Source organism: Bubalus kerabau, chromosome 18 (genome assembly GCF_029407905.1).
Source record: "Bubalus kerabau isolate K-KA32 ecotype Philippines breed swamp buffalo chromosome 18, PCC_UOA_SB_1v2, whole genome shotgun sequence".
In the NCBI taxonomy this organism is placed as follows: Eukaryota; Metazoa; Chordata; class Mammalia; order Artiodactyla; family Bovidae; genus Bubalus; species Bubalus kerabau.
In genome coordinates, this window is record NC_073641.1 from 13436342 (window position 1) to 13453810 (window position 17469).

The 17469-nt window shown below is 40.8% G+C and overlaps 1 protein-coding gene across 15 annotated transcripts in view; it reads right to left on the bottom strand.

Annotated features, from left to right (window-relative positions):
• Nucleotides 1-17469, bottom strand: part of PIK3R1 (phosphoinositide-3-kinase regulatory subunit 1) — a 648380-nt gene that overhangs the window by 177085 nt on the left and 453826 nt on the right. For 12 of the 15 annotated variants that reach the window (XM_055555105.1, XM_055555102.1, XM_055555104.1 and 9 more), the window contains one exon: nucleotides 10762-10841. The exons of 1 other annotated variant lie outside the window; for it this stretch is intronic. The gene's annotated coding sequence lies outside the window, so the exon portion shown is untranslated. Of the gene's footprint in view, nucleotides 1-10761; nucleotides 10842-11578; nucleotides 11748-11837; nucleotides 12064-17469 lie in introns of those variants that run through there. 2 more of the 15 variants (XM_055555116.1, XM_055555117.1) reach the window with 2 other exon arrangements.

Sequence of the window (17469 nt, forward strand, 5' to 3'; positions counted from 1 at the left end):
CCCTTCAACCCTGGGGGATTCAGCCAGGTGGGTAGTCTGATCCCTGGAGTCGGGGTGGAACTTTGTAGAAACCCAGAAAAAATGAAAGTGGAGTGTTGGTCACCTACATGAATAAGAGGGTGGCTTTGTGACTAAACGTGGCAGCTCCCTATTTCTTGGAACTATTTTAGCTCCTTCCTGCATAGCCATCCTCTCCCCGCCGCCCACCCCTCCTTCCCACATACCCTGGTGGCCCATGGGCTCTTGACAGGATTCTGCCAAGGTTATAACACTGGTCTTAAACATATTGACCAAGGCTTCCTCATCAGCTCAAGTATCAGCAAAACTGACAGATGTGTCTTCCTTTAACTTTCTTGTTTCCCAAACTTTCCTGCTCCTAAGACTTAACTGGGATACCTGCAAAACGTGGAAATTCTGATTCCATGGTTCTGAGGTAGAGTCCAGGGGTCTCATTCTTCATATAATCCGGGTGATTCTTATGATCTGGCAAATTTAAAACACTGGTTTAGCTTTTATGGGAGCATCTATCGCATCCTGACATTGGATTTTTGCAGTAACAGGGGTGTGTGTGCTAGGGAGGGATAGATAAGTATTTGTTGAGAAAAAGAGAACAAATAAATGAAATGGCTATTTTTAAAAAATTTACTAAGCCTGCTCAGGCTTCACTTCTGACTACTTATAAACTAAGTGTCTGTTAGATTTAAAATCCCATTGTTACTTGAAGAAAAAATGTATTGTCTGTATATATCCTAAAATTTTCATAATAAAATTATAAGATATATTATCTGAAAACAACTTTTCTGACATTTTTCTGTTTGGTACATTTAGGGATGTGAAGATCTATAGAATAAAAATGTTCTCTTGAGCCTTCTTATCAGTTACATGACCCTCTTCTCTCCAGTATATCTTCAGGAGAAGGAGGCATTTTTTCCATCACTTGTACAGAATACCTAAATAGGTAGACTTCATGCCTAGGAATACATTTTCTACTTGCTGACAGCAACTTGGCTGAGTTACTATGTAAGTTAACTCCCAGGATTCATTTTAAATGACATTAATCATAGGATGGTTAGATTTTTTAAATGAAAAAAATTATATTTGGGTAAGGTCCGTAGACAATAGTGTGTATCAATGATAACGTCCTGATTTTGATCCACTGTTATGCAAGGTTGCTAATATTTATGGAGTATAGGTGAAAGGTATATAGAAATTCTCTGTGCTGTTTAAAAATTCTTTAATATCTGAAACTATTTCAAAATTAAAAAATAAGTAATTTAAAATTTAGGTATAATATAATAAAAATGTGTGTATTTACCACCCAGATTTTATAAATGTTAGCATTCTTATTTGCTTGACACTTAAATTTTTTTTTTAACATGGGGATAACTGCTTTATGATGCTTGTTGGTTTCTGCCATACAACAAAGCAAATCAGTCCTAACTATATACATATACTCCCTCTCTCTTGAGTTTCCCTCCAGCCGCCAGCACCCAATCCTATCCCTCTAGGTCATCATAGAGCACCAGGCCGTGCTCCCTGTGTTCTGTAGCATCTTCCCACTAACTATCTATTTTACACATTTTTAAAAAGGCAGACCTTTAAAGAGCCAGTCTGCTCTTACATCACTTTGTTCTTCTACTAGCAGTAAGTGGAAGTTTCTGTTTTCTTTTGTCCTCTTCAATGCTTAGTACCATTAGGCTTTGTAGTTATTTCCATTTCAATATGTAAAGAAGGATAGAATTGTTTCAGTTCCCATCACCTGAAAGACGAGTGAGGTTGCACATCTTTTAATAGACTTATTGGTCATCCAGGTTTTTTGTTCTTTATATTGCTGTTCTTTGTCCATGAAGGAGAAAGTAGCTCCCACCCATCTCCTTCTATCAAGTCAAGATATTAGGGATTTAAAGAGCCTAAAGAAATGTGTCCTGCACTGGGGCCCCTGACTGCCTATAGGAAATGCTAAGGGGATGGCTGAGCAAAGGAAAGGTGGTTGTATTAGCGGCTTGGACCATTAGAATTGGCCTGGGCAAACGATGCTGGAATGTTTCTTATGGATGAGGTAGGACTCAATGGGAGAATGTGCTTTTGCAGGTTCTTTATGAGTCTTGCTTGAGAGAACTGCTTCAAGGTAAAAGACCCCAGCAGAAGGAAACTGTCAGATATCCAGGGAGTGGAGGAAGGAGCTAATAACCAGCTGAAGTTGCCTTACTCTAGGAAACTACAGGTGAGAAACCCCTGATAACTCGGTAGGAGGAATTGCTAAAAAGCACAAAAATGCCTCTGAGAGATAGCTTTGACCCCACAGTTAGAGGAAACTAAGATCACTTTGTTGCTAGTTAGGTGAAACACTTCCTGCCATTTTAGTTCTTCTTGCCTCTTTGATCCTGGAGGTTGGGAGCAGAAACCAAAAGAGCAAGATTAAGGGGTGGGTAAGATGGAAGGTTGGAAGGGGAGAGAAAGGTTAAACTTGCCTTCCACCACTATCTATAGGCTGCTAGCCTGTATCAGGCCTGGTTTGGGAAAAAGTTATGTGTAACGAAGTTGCAGTTTTAGTTGTTGCTTTGGACTAGTGGTGGATGTTACTAATCATAGGACCTTATGCTATTCAGAACAACTTACAGGGGATGTGTGCTCAGTTGCTCAGTTCAGTTCAGTTCAGTTCAGTCCAGTTGCTCAGCCGTGTCCGACTCTTTGTGACCCCATGAATCGCAGCACGCCAGGCCTCCCTGTCTATCACCAACTCCTGGGGTTCACTGAGACTCATGTCCATCGAGTCAGTGATGCCATCCAGCCATCTCATCCTCTGTCGTCCCCTTCTCCTCCTGCCCCCAATCCCTCCCAGCATCAGAGTCTTTTCCAATGAGTCAACTCTTTGCATGAGGTGGCCAAAGTACTGGAGTTTCAGCTTTAGCATCATTCCTTCCAAAGAACACCCAGGACTGATCTTCTTTAGAATGGACTGGTTGGATCTCAGTTGCTCAGTTGAGTCCAACTCTTTTGTGACCTCAAGGGCTGTAGCCCACAAGGTTCCTCTGTCTGTGGGATTTTCCTAGGCAAGAATACTGGAGTGGGTTACCATTTTCTCCTCCACAACAGGGGATGAGATGGCCGTAAATTTCATTCAAGGATGAGCAAAGAACTAGAATAAATGTTAAAGGGCAGTGGGAGACACAAAGAAAGGTGTTTCCTGATTCTATCCCACGACTCCTGCTTGTTTGGTGTAATTGTGACATGGCATGAGAGGTACTATGCTGCCAAGGTTAGACACTGGGCTCTGGAACCAGCTTTCTTAATCCTAGCTTTGTCTTTATTGAATATTTACCTTTTCTGTGCTTGAGGTTTCTCATTTGTAAAGTATGACAGTATGTTGTTATGAGCATTAAACAGAGTAATGTACTTAAAGTGCCTTAAACAGTGCCTGCCATACTGTAAACAGGCAGTAAAAGTTAGCAAAGATGATTAAAATAGCTGTGTTTACAGTTAACTGTAAAAATACTCAGTTACTACATAAAATTCATGTATGAGAGATACAATACACTTACTGAAGGTCTCTGAAAAGATGGAAACAGTTTAAACAGTGCAACTCAATTATTTTCAATGTAATGGCTTATTTGAGAACAGACTTCAAGCAAACTTGGTTTTTAGATGAGAGCACAGTTTTTCTGGTTTTTTTTTTTTTTTTTTTTTTTTTTTTACCTTTTAAAATAAAGGCTGAACGTTTTTATGAGGACAGCGGTGAAAGCAAGGAAGGAGTCTGACTGTGACACCCCCGCCTCTCCCAAAGCTGTAGCAAAAGCAAAGGCTGCGAAGACCAAGGAGGCAGCACTGAAAGGCGTCTGCGGGAACAAGAAAACGAAGAGCCACACGCCGTGCCCCCATGGCAGCCCGAGACACCGCTGCCCCAAAGGCCACGCAAACTCCTTGGAAGAACGCTCCCTGCAGAAACGCGCTTGACCGCTACACTGTCATCGGGTTCTGCCTGACCACCGAGTCAGCCATGAGGATCGAGGACAGCATCCCCATGGTCACTGGACGTGAGGCCAGCCGGCCCTGGTCAGACAGGCTGTGAGGAAGGCCTATGACCCCGACCCGGCCAAGGTCAACATCCTGATCAGGCCTGATGGCGAGCAAAAGCCTGACGTCCCGCTGGTGAACGTGGCGCTCTGCATGCTGCCCACAGAATTGGGATCATCTAAAGGAGTCCAGCTGACGAATTCTACACATAAAATTTTCACCATAAAAAAAAAGTAAGAAAGGCTGACTGTACCTCTAATTGAATGTTGCTAGTATTTTCAAAAATTTCACCGAAAACCATGCTGGGTGGGTTCCACAAAAATTCATCCTAGTTGACTTCAGGTGCCACCAAGCTTGTTTTGTTCCCTCACCTCTTGTCAATTCCCTATAGACTTTCTGTGCGACTGTTCCCAAATTCCCCTTTCTCACACACTCCATCCTATGCCCTCTCTTGATCTCGACTACCCACTAACAACTCAGAATCATTTGGGAAATGGTGCTCCAACTTCCTTTCTCTCCCCCATGTCTTCCCCTATTCCTTTGGTCTTGCTTTCCTAAAAAAAGTTTTTTCCTTCTTTCCAAGGTGAACTTCTCTATCCACATTCTAATTTCTGTCCGGCAGTATCTGCTCCATAGTCTCCCTCAACATCGTGTTCAAATTGCTTTCCAATTATTTTTATCCTCAGAGTACTGGAATTCTCACACTAAATCAAGAAGAAGAAAAAGAAAAAACTATTAACAGAGGCCAGAAGTCCTAATAATGGAATAATACAATGGGTATTCTTTGGGACTTCCCTGGTGGCTCAGTGGTAACGAAGGCACCCGCCAATGCAGGAGACTCAGGTTTGATTCCTGGATTGGGAGGATCTCTTGGAGAAGAGAATGGTAACCCACTCCAGTATTCTTGCCTGGGAAATCCCGTGGACAGAGGAGCCTGGTGGGCTGCAGTCCATGGGGTTGCAAAAGACTCAGACACGACTCAACGACTAAACAACAGCAACTCTTTTATCTGGCTTCCTTCATTCAGCACAATTATCTTGAGATTCATCAATGTTTTGCTACGTCATTTTCTCATCCGTTTTTACTGCTGAGTAGTATTCCATTATAAGGATGTACCACAATTTGTTTATCTGTTCACCTGTTGATGGACATTGGGATTTCTTTTGGAAGTGTTCTATCATAAAGAAACATTTTATACAAGCCTTTGTATGGACATGTACTATCATTTTCCTTGGGTAAACGTGTGTGAGGAACTGAGGATAGGTTAGTATGGTAGGTGCATATTTAGTTTTTTAAAGCAAATGACAAACTCTTTTCCAAAGTGGTACCACTCTGAACATCTTAAACATTTTCAACATCCTTTTTTTGTGGGGAGGGGGGTAAAATTATGTGAATGAAAAATCTGTTGCGTTAAATACTGTGATTAGTATAAGATAAAGTTTCTAAAAAAAAATCATGCCTAGTCAGCTATGTCTTTGGTCAAGTCCTAGAAATATAATCCTCTGTGTCTGCTTTGCAGAACAACACACTTTGAGTATTCAACCACGTGAGCACATGTGCCAAACAGAAATGCATTCAGCGACCAGATAGCAGCTGTCCTTGGGGGATGGCTGATGAACCAGCAGGGCTGCGGCAGCGCTGGAGGCTAAGCAGGGTGGCCTCATGCCAGGAGCCTAACTCTCTCATTCAGTTTAATGCTTTTGGCAGCATGTGCTACTTATGTCGTCCTTACTTTGACGAAGCTTCCAGTTTTCATTACCCCTGTGGGAAATCTATTTCAAATAAGCTGCTCATGGCATTGTGTATATACACACATATGTTCACATACAGAATTGCATATAGAAACTAGACATCTTCTCTCGCTCCACTAAGACTGAAGGTCATAGTTGTGATTCCAACTTCGCTATGACCAGCTGAGCATCTTTTCACTTCTAAGCTACTAAACTGAGTGGGACACTGGAGGCATTGACTTAACAAGCTTCCTGAACCGGGGCTAGGATGGACAGGAGATCAGCATGGACTGGTGGAGAAGCTGGATAAACTCCAGCCTGGAACTGTGGGAGAGATAGGGGCCACATTGTGACCACTGGAGGTAAGGGTGGGACAGATCCTGAGGAAGTACAAAAGGTGTGAGGGCTGCAGACTGCATGTAGGAGGTGGTCTTCTGGGTATTGCTGATGGTTAGTTCAATAATTTGCTTCCCTACCACTCATCCAAACCAAGGACAATACTAAATTCCCTTGTATCATAAATTCCTTTCCTTCTACTTAATGGCCTTCCTTCTCTTCTTTGCCCAGGCTCAGCATTTTCTCATTTCTCTCATTATATAATTGTTGTCCATGGCCCTGAATCTCCTCCAAACTGTTCCCCTTTCTGTATTGACCAAAATTCTACCACGAATAGTCTACACACACAAGCTCTATTCCTTGACCACTTTATCACAGAGGTGCATCTGGTCTCAGACAGCACCGTTTCCCACTTTCTGACTCCTCAAAAGATAAAGATTTCATTTGGTTCTCAGTTACCTGACCTCTTGACAGCTGGCATCACTGCAGACCTACTCCTCTCTCTTGGAACTCACCCCTCACCCTCCATCACATCCCTTCCCTCCGGTTTTCTTCCTACTTTTCTCGTTACTACTCCAGAGTCCTCTTCATGGCCAAGTTGACCTCTGCCAATACTCCAGGTGGAGTTTGCCTGGATTCTCCCACTTCCTTTGTCCTTAGTTTATTCACAGCCCCAGGAGAAGTCATGTTTTCCCTGGATGGGCTACATAAATTTTGAGGTCTACTGCAAAATGAAAATTCAGGGTCCTTTTCTAAACAATGATTATACATTTCAAGATGGTTCAGGTAGAGTATGGGTTTAAGCATGGGCCTTTGGCAACTGTGTAAGCTGCATGTTCATGAAGCCGGTCCTGTGTTCAATCAACTCTAGAACTTCAGTGCACAGTGTTTCCCAGGTCTCTATTTCCAGCCCAGACCCCTCTCCTGAGCTCTAGGCTTAAATACTACTCTGTATGACGACCACTCCCTCTTTGACCACCAGTCTCCTCCAGGTAGATTTTGGTTTACTCCTGACAGTTTCACTCACCAGCTGTGTGATGTTGGGCAAGACACTCACTCTCTCTGAGCCGCAATGTCTCGGTGTAAAATCTGCAAGTCTATGTGGAAGCTTGTCCAAGTATCAAGGTGGTAAGTCAATCACAGATGTTGATAATATACCCTACCAACAGCTATAAACTGTCCACATTCATAAAAGGTAAACAGTCCTGAAGCAGGAAGACTGGGTAGATGCTGCAACATCAGTGCCAGCTCTTCACCAGTTATTTGGAAATTGTGAACATTAGGACAGATAAGCAGTAGCCTTTGCAAATACCTTGGGAATAATTTTTTTCCCGCTATTTTTAAAAAGTATGCAATATTATATTTCAACAAAAGAAGAACTCAGAGTGAGTTCACCCAGCAAAGATCTAGTCATTTGAATTCCAGGCTCCCATCTCCTATAAGCAAAGAAAGTGGACTCACACAGCAAAACCGGACCATTGGGCTGCAAACACCAACAATGAGTGAGTGGCGGGTGTTTTCCCCACTTTCTACTGGACATAAGCAAGATACTCTGTTGAAATCTGAAACTCGACATGCCCCACACAGAACCCAACCATTCTCTTCCTTCTCAAAGATGCTTCTTTTCCTCAATCCTGTATGTCCGTTAGTTACTGACTTCCAAGTCACTGAAGCTAAAATCCCTGATCACGTTGTACTGTGCTTCCCCTCCTTCACCCCAGCAACCCGCCCCACACCCCCCACCCCCCACCCCCGCCCCCCACCGCCCTCATGCACGTCCAGAAGCAAGACAGACAGTAAGTGCATCTAGAATCATAGAGATGATGATGGTCAGATGTGATAAACAGAAAACAACAATAGGCATCATAAATAAAAGAGATAATTTACCATGTAAGATATTATTTATAGTATTGATTTCATATTTATAGCCCCAATCATATTAATTCTATGATTGAATTCCTTTTTACTTTTATCATTATTTCTCAAGTAGAATTATCACCCAGACTATTTAAAATGGCCCATAAATCAACAAGAAAAAGCAGACATATGTGGAAAGAACATGAGCAGGCAAGCTACAGAAATAACACAGGTGATCCCCATTCTTCTCAGAAGAATCTCAGTCTAGTAATGATTAGAGAAATGCAGATTAAAATGATGAAGTAATTCCCACCCATCAGACTGGTTAAAGAAAAAAGGATAACTCGTTTTGATCAGGTGGTAGTAAAAAGGTAGCATCTGAAGGCAAACAATGCTTAAAGTGAATATACCTTTGACTCAGAAATTCTAGACAGTGATTATCCTTAAGAAATTCTTGCACATTTGCACAAAGAGGCATTCATAAAGATGTTTCACTGAAATACTTTATGTTGGTAGCAAAAAAAGGATGTAGGATAACCTAAATGTACAGCTGCTAGAAATAATTAAGCAAATAATGTTGTATCTATACAAGAATATCAAAGAACTGATGAAAAGAATGAAATGTATTTATAAATTCTAACTTGGAAAATGTCTACAGGGTAAGTGAAAAAAGTTGCCATTTCTTTAAAATGAAAACGAAGTAAAACTTAACTGTATCATACTTACAGAAGTCGTATAGACAGCTTTGGAAGAGTCTGTATCTAACTGTTAAGTAAGGTGGGGAGTGTCATGGGGAGGGGATGAAGGGGAGCTTGGCACTTTTTGCTCTATGTAATTCCATGTTTAAATTTATATAATGAGAATGAGTGGCCATATTAATTTTGTAACTTAAAAATATAATTTTAATTATTAAATAAAACATGGCCGAGTCATTCATTATCTCACTGTCAGACCAAAACAACTGATTTTGTATGTGTTTGTATTATCAAAGTGAAGTTTATAAACATCTAGCATAAACCCTGGGTGGAGGGGGGAACCATACAAACAGATCCTGCAAGCCCCACACCCTGTGGATTTAATTCAATATATATGAGATGGTCCCAGGAATTTGTATTTTAACAAGCTCATGATTAGAGTTGGAGAACTACTAGAGCAGAGAATTAACTGTATTTGGGTTTCTTTGCCCCTTGAATGGTTTTAAATTGCCAGTTCTCTATAAGGAGCATAGAAAATCAGACAGATTAACACAGGGTAGGAACAAGAGACTGTAATTTAGTAGCTAAATTTTCAAAAATGCTGCCCAACCACCTGTGTTTGTGAATGCAGGTGCTGACCTGTGTCTACCTGAAGTGGTTACTTATATGCAAATTCACACCTGCCAGATCTGTACCAACACAGAGGAGGCAAAAGAATGTGTATTCTCTTCTGCTTCCTATTTCCAGAATTTGGGCTTCTGCTCCTAATTATGGTTGTATTTTTCTTAGTATTCTCCAAGGAGATTTCTCTCTGCTAGCCAATACAGATTCAAGAAAAAGAAACAAAACAACCAAAACACAGCCATCTGTGCTTTAGGTATTATAATATTTATACAATGTTACAGTTGCAATTTGCCTGTTTTTTCTTCCTCAGGACTGAGCGACTCAGGACCAAGCTTATTGGCTCTGTATCTCCAGCAGCCAGCATCATTCCTGCAGACCCATATTAGGCACTCTGCTGTTTATATATATATATATATTTTTCTACCATGAAATATTTTCTTTTTCACAATCCAATCTAGAAATGACAGTCTTTGAATGAAAATTTCCCCCAGTTTTTATCTCTCCTGTTTTTCACCATCTCTTTTGTTCTCTCGACCTGGATAAATGCAATGAAGGTGATTTATTAACACCATTCTATAAAAATTCCCTGGTGGCTCAGATGGTAAAGGACCTGCCTACAATGTGGGAGACCCGGATTCAATCCCTGGGTCAGGAAGATCTCCTGGAGAAGGAAATAGCAACCCACTCCAGTACTCTTGCCTGGAAAATCCCATGGACAGAGGAACCTGGTGGGCTACAATCCATGGGGTCGCAAAGAGTCGGACACGACTGAGCGACTTCACTTATACCTGTGGCGGATTCATTTTGATATTTGGCAAAACTAATACAGTTATGTAAAGTTTAAAAATAAAATAAAATTAAAAAAAAATAAAAATAAAAATAAAAAGCAAAAAAAAAAAATGTGGGTACTAAATCTCCCAGATCGTATTGATTTCTATTCTTTCAAGACATTTTACTTCCAATTCTTTTCACATTATTTATGTACTTATATCTGAACACATTTTATTTGAATTATTTGTTAACCATTTGTTCAGGTGTCTATTCTCCTTCACTGTCAGTTCCTTTACACCAGATTATGGACCTAGAGCCTTGCACAAAGAAAGTGGTCCTGAGAATTTTATAGGGTTTAGGAGTTTTTCAAATAATTTTAGTATCTACACTTGTTTATATGATATGGCAACATTTTTTTCATTAAAAAAGATCATAATTTAAAGGAATACAGCACATTTTTGGGAAAAAAGACTTAGTTGAATTTTTATACAAAGATGAGATCTCAAAGGAACCCTTAAAGTACTGAGTGCAATAGCTTCAATAGAATCCATATTTAAGAAATAAGTACCATATTCATTTACCGGGATTTTCACTCTTACTGATCATCTGTTTTTATGTTTGAAAAGGAAAGAAGGTGCACTAGGTACATTTTAGTTTGCCTAGCCAATCCTGAAATCATGATTTTAATAACAAAAATCTGGTTTCCTTGTGCCAAGTTAATAAAAGTGACTCACGTTGGTGCTCTTGTTCTTTTGTGCTGTCCTTCACCTTCAGTAGTCTTCAGCCCTCTTCCCGGCCCTTTAACATTTGAAGACTGAGGGAGAGAGAGAAAATCGACTGTCCAAATATTGACCCACTTCACCATGTCGGTGCCACCTGACTCTTAACTAACTGAAAGCTGATAATCCACCTTTCCCCGCCAGCGATGACTGCATAGTTGTGAGCTGAAGGCCGGTGATTAGGTCTAATGCAGCACTTGATTTCATGAAAAAAGCAATTCAGAGTCACCTTTTGGGGTGACTTTTCCACCTAGGACTGCTGACTCATACTTCATGTTTTCTCTGATTCTCGGTTTTGAGGTACCAGACATGCTAAGCATAATGCAACATATTGTTATCTTTATTTATTAGTTTCTAACAGAATTAATTATCTTTAGCTGCTATCAAGCTCTTGATGGTTTACAGTCCCTCTCAAGCTTCTGCTCTCATCTGTCATCCAGGATTTCATCCATTTTTCATGCCAGGCAATAGTAATTTGCCTGAAATTCCACTTTAATGCTATGAAAATGATGGCTTCTATCTCTGAAATACCATTAGGACCTTCTCCCCATCAGAAAAACTATATTTCAGTTCTTTACTAGTTGTAACTTACTTATGCAAAAAGGGATATATATATATGTATATATATATATATATATATAATTTTTATTATTATTTTGGTCATGTGAAGATTACATTTAGGTTGCAGTCTTTAAGGATATTAAAATGCATTTCAGGTTATCTATGTAAAGGGGGAAATGCCATCAGGATCTTGGCAAAGTCTAGAACTTACTGTAGCTTCTCTACTGCAACCACCAATGTTTATCACATACACTGAAAGCTTCAATTGAAATTCAGGCCAAAACTTTCTATGGCGTCACAGCAAGACTTCCAGTACTGTGAATGTCAAAGGGTAAGATACTCTTAGGTTCACTCAACCATGTGTCCAGAGAGAAGAGGGGCTCTGTGAAAAGTGCCATCGTTTCTTTTAAAGCACCCACACGAGGGCTATCAAGTGTTCAAGGTGAAGCCGTTGATCCCGCTGGATTTACCTGAGAACTTCAAAGACTGAGCCCAGCCCAGGAGAGACGTATGCAATCAGATTCTTTGGGAGTTACCCAGGGCTGTATTGCCAATGAATTCCCTGGGTGATTCCAGCCCAACTGAACAGGGAAGCGCTAAATCAGGCAGTGGTTCCCCAACATCACCATGGTTAAGAGTCACAGAGGGAGCTCATTTACGTGCAGACCCTGCAGCTCTGACCCCAGAGACGCAGATTTAATTGGGCGGCTTGGGTCCCAGAATTTGCATTTTTAATAAGCATTTCAGGTGAAACTGCTGCTGGTGGGCTAAAGAAACACATTTTGAGATACACAGATGAAGTAGTTAACCAGAATCTAGCACAGAGAGTGAATTATTAAGTGGTCATCTGATGAACATCAGAAGGGTTTATTTCAGTTGCTGAGTGCAATATTCAAAATTACTGGAAGAATCATGTGAAAAGCCAGCTATCTTTCTGACAGTGGAATTTTAGTTTTAGCTTTCATTACTGAAGACAGAGCAACAGTGTGGGGAAAAAAGTATAAAAAGATAGCCATCTAGCAATTGTCACTTCAATATTAAAAAAAAAAAAAAACAAGGAAAATGTGAGAGGTTTTTTTCTTTTTTCCCTCTTTCTCTCCTCTAATCAATGCATGATTACTATTTAAGTAAAGAAGTCAAATAAACAACAACAAAAAAAAAGGATTTATTATCTTCCTGATATTTCTTATGTCCCCTGCTCCATGTAACCACTGTTAAGGTTATCTGGCTGCATCCAGATCTTCTAAAATGCAATCAGGACAAGTCAGTTTCCTTCAAGAATTCCCAGATGCTCTGAGGATAGAGTCCCGACGCCTGAGCATGGTTGAGAAAGGATTCCTGACCGGCTCCCTTCACACTGCTGCACCTGCCATCTCTGACCCTTGCTCAGTTCTAGGTTAAGTTGCCAAAAACTGATTCACTAGAAACAAACTTACCTAGAAAACCAAAATCTTAAAAATATCCAAATTATTAACATTCCCCCCAGATTTTTTTTTAAGTATAAATTTTGTGGCAGTTCATATTGGATGGACTTCCCTGGTGGTTCATTGAATGAGATTTTTAAACTAAACACTGCATGCTTTAGTTAACTGCTTTTCACTTCATTGTTTTCATTGAATTTAAATGAATTTTAAAAAGAATTAAAATTCTCTTCTTTTTAAAAATTAAAAAGAATTAAAATGTTTCTATTTCACATTTATGACTAATCAATCCAGTCATTTAGCACATGGTGCAGAGTGTGGACAGAAGCAGCAGTTTATTGCACTTGGGGAGGGGGGCTGGGGGGGCAGACATGAGAGGATTGAGGAGAGGAGCATTCCAAACTCTTTCATAAAAATATTTAAGGATTAAAAAAAAAGTTATGCTTAGATAATTTTATGTGTTTTATAGCAAATCATATCGGTGGCAGGGCAGCAAGGGAATTTAGTAGCTGGTGTTTTTAGCATTTCAGCCTCTTAAGGGAACAAGCCCATTATAAGGGGATTCAGATGCGGGGGTTACTGAAAAGAATGATAAATTCAATTGGTAACACATGGGAGGAGATCAGGAAAAAAGTTAAAACAATTTAGAATCCTATATAAACACCATTTTCTATTAGTTTCCAGTTAGTCTAATCTCACTGAAGTAATTTTACTTCATTTCCAGGGACCAGCCAAAGCCTCTGTACTTTAGCTTCTTTGGATTTATGATTTGGGAGATGAGCATTGCTGGTGAATTTCAAGTTGCCTCAACCAAAACAAACTAAATGGTGAGACCCATCCTTTAAGGCTGTCACAACTATTTATGGGAAATGGTTAGCTATAATATTTGGAGACAGTTAATTGAACTTTTGACGAACTGAAAAATTGGCAAATTGGTCACTCAGTTTTGGCAAATCCCCCAAATTACATTCTCTGTGCCACAGTCATATTGATCTTTTTTGGTAAAAAACAAACAAACAAACAAAAACCCACAAAAAAAACTATCTCAGGCCTCCTTTCTGACTTCCACACAAAAATTTATCTCCCCTGAAGATTTCAGACTACAGGCCTCTTCCCCTGACACCCTAAATTGCCAAGGATCTAGCAACATCTCATATCCCCCACCCTCCAGGCAAAGGACATTCACTTCTCCTCCTTATGGGATTGCTGAGGCCAAATGCAGTCATCTCAACTGTCCGGACTTGAAACAAGAAAATAACTTTTTTTTTTAAACCAAAAAGACATCCAGTAAATAGAAATAGCATGCATATCAAGCAGCAGATGGTCCCAGCTTGTGGTGGTCTCAAATAGGCTGTCCATGTCTCCCAGAAGTCATCTGCTAGGCCTGGAGCCTTGGTGGTCTGCAGCCTGGCTCCCAGCACCTGCTTAGAAAGGCCCTCCTAGGCTGGGGCTCTGGAGAAGGCAATGGCACCCCACTCCAGCACCCTTGCTTGGAAAATCCCATGGACGGAGGAGCCTGGTAGGCTGCAGTCCATGGGGTCACAAAGAGTCGGACACGACCGAGCGACTTCCCTTTCACTTCTCACTTTCATGTATCGGAGAAGGAAATGGCAGCCCACTCCAGTGTTCTTGCCTGGAGAATCCTAGGGACGGGGGAGCCTGGTGGGCTGCCGTCTATGGGGTCCCACAGAGTCAGACACGACTGAAGCAACTTAGCAGCAGCAGCAGGCTGGGTCTCTGATGCTGCTGTGCCATACCTGGAGCCTTATTCCCTAGCCCCCAGAGCTGCCTGTGCATTTCATTGGCAGATAGTCTTAGTTTTCTCCCACATGATACAAATCTTCTTCCAATGGCCAGTCAGCAGAGCTGGAGGGGAAGTCAGCTAGTGGTCTGAACACAGACAACTGATTTGCTGAGACCCTGTGGTGCCAGTGGTACCCTGATGAGCCCCACAGGCCTGCCAGTATGATTCGAGTGGCGAGGCTCAAGCAACAGATACTCGAGTCACCTCAAACTTTGGTCACTGTCTTGAAATGTAATTTGTGATGCTCTTGCATCACAAACTATTAGGACTTAAATATTTAATATTAATACAAACTATTGCAGAGGGCATAGAGTTTCATCTTAAAGGAGAAAAGATTCATATATATGAAGGAAATTGGTCATATATATGAACATATATATATATATAGTGATAAAAGTAAAATTGTTTATTGAATTTTGGGTCTCCATAGACTATAAGCTCCTAAGTTACATCTATATCTAGGGCTGAGAAGAGTAGCTGATATCCAGTAGATGCTCAATAAATATTCAGTGAATAAATGAATATATTTATCCCCACGCCCATACCACCTCAAAATTCACTATAAAGTTCAATGTCAGCTCAATTGATGTCACAGAGAACCACTTTAACAGTCACAATGATGTTGTTTGTGAGATGCTGGATGTTATCAGATGAAAGTTATCAAATGCACACACTGTCAATAGATTATAGAAATTGCTATAAATTAATTACATATGCGGCGTGTATTAAAATGTAGGCAGATGTATGAGATGACACTGCTAATGTGTTAGTAGTGCCATGTGAAATGCTTTACCTTTACTTCTCTAATGGCTTAGTCTTAAAATATGGCTTAAGATATTTAAAAATCAAGTCCTAATAATTTTACTCTTATCATTTTAAAGGAAATCAGTCCTGAGTATTCATTGGAAGGACTGATGCTGAAGCTGAAACTCCAATCCTTTGGCCACCTGATGTGAAGAGCTGACTCATTTGACAAGACCCTGATGCTGGGAATGATTGAAGGTAGGAAGAGAAGGGGATGACAGAGGATGACATGGTTGGATGGCATCACCGACTCAAGGGACATGAGTTTGTGTAAACTCCAGGAGTTGGTGATGGACAGGGAGGCCTGGCGTGCTGCAGTCCGTGAGGTCACAAAGAGTCAGACACGACTGAGTGACTGAACTGAACTGTACACAGATCCTAAAGTATCACCTGAAGCTCAATAAGTATTTGTTGAAACCATAATATAACCTTGACTGTTAAGGCAAATTGAGCACAGCCTGAAGGTGTAAGCATTGGGCTCTTTGATGGGAAGAAGAAATATTCTTTTCCATGTGCTTGGCCATCAAGAATCCAGACAGACATCTTTACACTTTCTCTCCTGCATTATTTTTCTGTTGCTGTGTAATAAATAATAGCAAGTTTAGCAGCTTAAAATAATATACCCATTCATTCACTCAGTTGTGTAGGTCAGCATTCCTCCACAGCATGATTGGGTCCTCTGCTCAGGGTATGGCAAGACTGAATTCAACTTATTTTCTGAACTGAGTTCTCACCCGGAGATCCAGGAAAACTTCATTTCCAAGCCCATTCTTGTCATTGGCAGAATTCAGTTTCTTGTAGTTGTAGCACTCAGGTCACCACAGTTTTGCTTATGGGCAGCTGAGGGCTGTTTTCAGCTTCTTGAGGCCACCCACCTTCCCTGCCACATGGCCCCCTCCATCTACACTGGCATGTTGAATCCTTCTGGCCCACTTCAAATTTCTCTCTGGTCTATAAACACAGATTTAAAGGGATTATGTGATAAGGTCAGGCCCACCTGCATAATCTGCCTCTCTTAAGGTCAACTGATTTAGGAACTTAATCACACCTGCAAAATCCCTTTGGCCATATTAATGTTAACATAATCATGGGGTTATATTATAGTATATTCAGATTCTGCCCACACTCAAGAGGAAGAAAGTATACACGGGCAAATGTCATAGGGGATCATTTTAGAATTTTGTCTATGCCATTTTCTTTATTCCAGGGCTTTGGTTTGAGCTCAGGAATTGTGTGCGCATGCATGCATGTGTGCGTGCATGTGTGTGTGTGTGTGTGTGTGTGTGTGTGTGTAAGAGAGAGAGCATGTGTGGTGTGTGAGAGGTTGGATTATTCTGAACTCTTGACTGAGGTCTGTTGTCCTGGTCCATGATACAGGTATTTTCTGTAACAGCATCATTTTAAAATATGAATATACTTTGTTCTGCACTCTTGGACAGCTTCTCTTCTTTATCCATGACGCTTCTTTCCTATTTTGACATACTCAGTGGTCTGCAAGATTTTCACTTTCCCCTTGGATGTTGCTTTCATATAGGAAGACATGTCACCTGCTTCTTCCAGTGGAAATAGCTGGGACTCATGACTGGAGGCCCAGGTACATGACACAGGAGGTAATCACCAGGAGGCTGAGGTACCTAGAGGGCTTTCCTATAGTTTCCATGGAGTTATAAGTGATTACTCAAGATCTGCACAAGGGTTTTGATTCCAAGTGTTTTCCCTGATATCATTTATTCCTATCAGCACATTTGGGGCAATAACTGCCATTAGAGAAAGTAGTGGAAGAAGAGCCATCTGGAGGTGTGGAGTGACATTTTATCTAGGAAGAGACTTCAATCCTGTTAATTTTGGGTGGTGGACAGTGTGTTGGTGGTATGGTTGAGAATTTCAAAACAGTGAAACAGAGACCCTGTTCTAACCCAGGGATACTTTACCTGAGGTCCATGGACCTCCGCAGGTCACAGGTGAGCTTCAAGGAGGGCCAGGAGCTTTTGAAATGCAATATTAACTATGAGTTGGTTATGTTCATGTTTCTATTGAGGGGCTAATAATATCATATCATTAGATCTACTTAGG